Raw genomic sequence first — 5,528 nt, forward strand, 5'->3', positions numbered from 1 at the left:
CCTAGATATTATCCGATTGCACGTCGCTTCGATTATTGAGGCCTACCAGGGTCATTGGGATGAGAATGCTGCATTAGTGATATGTTTAATTAACGTCTCATTTTTTATCATATAATCCCATACAAACCATTATAAACTGAAATTCCTATTTCATGTTTGTTTCAAAATGCCGATATCATATACGATATCCATAGGGATGTGGCTGGAACCATGGAGCACCTCAGGCAAGGGATTCAGCTTAGTGCGGCGGATGTAGCAGGATTTGTCAAGCGAGTTTTTTACAAGACCGCACGAGCCCTAAAGCTTACCTCATGTCGATCCACTGCAGGCGTCACCGGTGCTCCTTCCAGGTCTAGTGGGATCCATGTAGAGTTGTCCAGGAAGTCTCATGTGTAACGACCTCCACCAAGACCGGCATCCACACCGCCACCTCGACCACGGCTTCCAGGGCCGGACACAACAGGTACGCATTTTTCATACATATAGCGATTATAAATATTCTTTTGTTACTGATGCATTACTTTTAAAATATATATTAGGTGTACCTACACACTTATCGACGCTAACACCTAGACCACGGCCAGTGCCGACACCATCACCGTTCAAATGCCTCTCAAGTAATGGGCGCCAATATGCTGCAACGTTCAATATATTCAATAGTATATCTAATATAATCATCTGTCCTTAGGTTACTATAGTGATGAAGCCGGGATATCTTCATCTGCACCTTGAGCGTTCGCACCTCCATCGTTCGGACGTCCACCGGTCTTACCCTACTTTGACACTCATGTTTGGCCATCTACTGCTGCACCTGTATACCATACAGGTACAACATTGCATTTTATACTAATACATTCATTTTCACATTTACCGTATCTAATACATTCATGCGTTCGCATGCCCCTTGAGTGATTATGCATGGACATCGATGGCACCATCGCAGTCGTCATACCGGAGTCAGGAGGATGAGCCTGGGTTAGACCCCCCGTTCGACCTCATAGGGACTTCTTCGGAGGCACACCGGACTACGATGTCGTCACGCGGTCCCAGTTACCCAGTGCTCTACTACTGACGCAGTAGACCTAGTATGAGGCCTCGACACCTGTGATCACTACGAGGCCTAATAGGTAGGTCTGTCCACCAGGCGCCCTGACCTACCCTAGGGGAGGGCGAACCAGCACCAGCACCTACAAGACCATGACGATGGGAACGAGAGACGTCAGCAAGGGAAACAATAGTAGGATTTTGCCTTTGCTTTTGTAACTTACACGTTTGTTTAATGACGCATCTTCGCTTCACGAACTACTTTTACATATTCGGACATATCTACTTTCTATATACTACTTATCATGTCATTAATATGTTTCTTAATTCCATGCGACTGTATGCTAGTGGCTTCTCATATATGGATGAAACCACCTTTTATGAGTGATGTGACTGCACGCTACCAACTACTCAGCGTCCGCTGACCCCTCGCTTCAAGTTGGTATCCAAAGCATTCACTATACGCTTCAGTGCATACAGACCGAGTACTTTATCTCCACCACACGACTCATCTTTAAGTATGAAATGGCAACTCCCTGCTATCATCCCAACATCTCTATTGTGACCACACTTTAGACACAAAGTGACCACACAACTAAGCTTTAAGCAAAAATGACAACACCTCTATAATAAGTCAGGCTTTAGACACGAAGTGACCACATGACTCAGTTTTAACTATGAAATAACAACACATCTGGCATGACTCATGATTTAGACACGCTATAAATAACCCACCCACATCCATGGATAGATCACTCATTCTATCGGATTATTGTTCATGAAACATGTATTATTCATTTTAATGTCGTAGTCATCCCTACTGTGTCTTATTCGCTATATTGTTAATGTAATTATTTTTAATTTATTTACTATTTGTCAAATAATTATGGCACGTAACTTTATTTATTAGTTATTTATTAAGCATGGTTACAAATTAATTGTGATATTTAGTACTAGTTTAATGTTTCTTAAATATTTAAGAATCTGTGCTTTGGTGCAGAGGCAGAACGTTGCAGGCACGGATCAATAAATTTATGATGGGATCTTCTAGTACAGGCTTTCCATGGACACATACAACGATCCATATAACACTTAATGTCTCATTACAGGTTGTACGTGAAGGGAAGAATAATCCCTTCAAGGAGAACAACCAAATCCAAGTCGTGTCCAACTTGCATGCAAGACTTTTATGTTCTGCGTTAACCACTCCACTCCAACATGTAACCACATATGATCTTAGGGCCTTATTGCACGAGCGGCGTCAAAGGTACCTCAGGGTGTATGAACTAGCCTACCATCCTTCGATGCTAGGTTTCTCTAGAATCCAAAGAAGGATAGCGATGTTGCGAGACCAATATGCGTCCTATATTCAGGTTCGTTATTTTCTATTTAGTCACCCTACATCTTTTTTCCATTGATTCGAACGCTCCTCTTTTACATTAGGTGTTCCTGAAAGACGCAGAGTTGATCAACAAAGAAATATCAAACTTCTTGACGACATATATGCTCTTCGGTGGAGGTGTGATGCCTGATTCGCGTAGAAGATGATACGGTTAACGAACCTAAGGGGTACATGGATGTTCTCTACTACTCATCCAGAAAAAAAACGAGGACAATGAGGATGATGATTTCATGCCCCCAATGCCTTGACATTCTAGCAACAATACAGGAGAAAGTTCAAGAAACACTGCAATAGGGTGTTCACGCACCACATAAAGATAGCGTACAACCGACAACAAAATAGGACATGCTACTACCGTGATAGCTCAAGTTGATCACGAAAATGACGATTCCATGCCACAACGACCCCTCCCTCCGAGGCCTCCATCTCTAGAGGACATTGATGACCCTGAAAATGATGATAGATTTGTTGGTACCCATCCTTACAACTTTCCATCACCATCTCGGAGACGACAATCATCTTACTTTGATAGCATTGACTAGCACAGCTTGCATTCTTCCGCTAATTTACGTCAGCACTTTCCTCCATCATCTTGAGATGATCTAAGTATTTAACATCTATGCACTAAGAACTATGTGAATGCCAGCCACAACAATTTTATTTTGTTTACATTTCCATTTAATTAGTTCAGTTCGATTGGTATATGGTTAATGTCTTATATTAACGTACTATGTTATGAATTATTTGTGAACTTTATGTCTAATCAATGTTATGATAAATTTATTATATTAACGTATTATGCCAGCACACTTCTTTCCAATATATGAAAAATATTACATAGAGACCAGACTGTAGACATAAAGTGATCATACGGCAGAGCTTTAACATAATTAAATGGTAACAACTCTATCCTAACATAAGAAATCTCTATCTAGCATCAATGTCACAATTTTTCTAGCTTTCATTGGGAATCCTATACTCCAGCCCTTAGCTAAGCTCATACACTCAGTCCATGCATCAGCCCCCAGCCACTATAAATAACCCCACCCTCTTTCATGGATAGACCACTCCTTTCTCAGCTCTTTCAACTACAATGTCTTCGTTAGCTCCACCAAGCTCATCCAACAAATATTAGGGGATTTTCATCCCCAGAGGGGTCGAACCGTCGATGTGCTTCTGTGGTGAATCTGGTAGGCTTCACGAGTCCTAAGATATCTCCTACACCTATGATATATATATTTCTATGTGTGCCAACTAACAATACGACAAATCTCAACATGGACTGTATGAGTATTCACCGGTATAGTGATATAGATCACTCATATAACACTTTTCATACAATTTCATGCACTATCTTACTAATCTCTCATCTTGTTTCATTTATTCAGTCTCCTCCACTTATCTGTGACTTCATGAAAAACCTCGACATGCAGCAAAATAAGGACTAGAATCGGTGGGTCAACATGAGCATACAGTGGAGGAGGGGAACATACGAATACCGAAAGTACGAGCAACAACAAGAGGAACTACGGCTGAAGCGGTAGGAGTAGGAGCGCATGAGGAAGGTAGCGTAGGAGCTCATCGCGACTCAAGCATGCAAAACACATAGAGAAAGAAAGCAGGAGATGGCCCGTCGCGCTAAGGCGGAGGAACCCGATGGGCGTACATGCCAATATTTATTATCATTATGTCTTTATGTTTATGATCCATTCGCGCACCAACGATAAATCTCATGTCTTATGTAATGTTTGTTAGCATATGTAATCTCTATATCGGGTTTTATGCATTGTTCGAAAAATTAGATTTTGTATCCTTCCAACATTACTTCACTAAAAATTACTCAAATAAATAAATATCAATAAATTTACCTCCAACCAAAATTTCCAAAAAACAAACACTCTGTTGCCATTTTGACAACTATTTGTACAACTAATATTTTTCATCGAATGAATGTGCAATATTTTTCAAATTAATATATACAAAAGTTAAATTAAAAAATAAAATTCTAAGTAAAAGCTAATCGTCCATTGAGAAGGCGGCAAAGTGGCTACCCACCCTTTCAGTGGTCAGTAAGGGGTGGTACGAATCTAGTCACCCTCTCAAAAAGCGGTAAGGACTAACTGCGCTCTGAGAAGTCGGTAAGAGGCTCCGCTGCAACGCTGCTATCTTTACCGCTCTCTGAAAGGACTGTAAACTTTTCAGAAAACGGTAGTCACCTATTTGTATAAATATTGTCATAAAAATCTATTTATTTAAATATTAATATTAAAAAAACTTACAGGACCGCGACCTTTTGGACCGCCGCGCCACGCGTGCGCGCCTAAAGCTAAAGGACGCCAAAAGGGACGGGGTCTTGTGGGTGTGAACCCGCGGACGCTCGCGTCGTTCGCGACAGTTGCGAGTGCGACGATCCGCCGCTGATTCCACATCATTTGTTTGACCGGGCAGCAAGGATATTTTTTTCAGTACAATTCGAACCTACTCATGCAATGACGCACATGCACCATAGGCACGTCAACACATCCATGTAAGTGCGTCCACTTCACCGGTAAACACGTCCACGTGTTCGTGCACAATTTTCCTACCGGACAGCCAAGGCTGGGAGCTCGCACGGAAACGTACAAGCGCATCACGGCATCAGCAAGCTCAGGTGCGCCGCCTCCGACACCTGAGCTACGTTCTGTTGGGCTGCTGCAGAGGCCTGTACTTTGGCAGCGTGCTGCGAGCCTGATGGAAACGCGTTGTACTCGAGGCGTCCAGTTCCGGCGAGGTCTCGCGGCGGCGTCGCCCATTCGCTCCGAGGCGTACGCGCGCACGTCGGTCGTCATGGCCTGATCCTGACTGCGTCGTGGATTCAACGGGGAGCAGTCTCTCCACGGTGCACCACACATATATCATCGATGTGTCCAAACGCCGAAAGATGACACATCAATGTCAGCGTCAGTCTGACCCAAGTTCTCAGGCCTCGGGAAATGGTGCCAAGAAACAATTTTTTTTTCAAACCATCCAAGAAATGATTTTTTTTGTCGAAACAATTGGACAGATAGAGCCGTTCAGAGCAGAGACTGGAAATGTTTTGTAC

Source organism: Phragmites australis, chromosome 7, assembly GCF_958298935.1.
Source record: "Phragmites australis chromosome 7, lpPhrAust1.1, whole genome shotgun sequence".
Taxonomy (NCBI): domain Eukaryota; kingdom Viridiplantae; phylum Streptophyta; class Magnoliopsida; order Poales; family Poaceae; genus Phragmites; species Phragmites australis.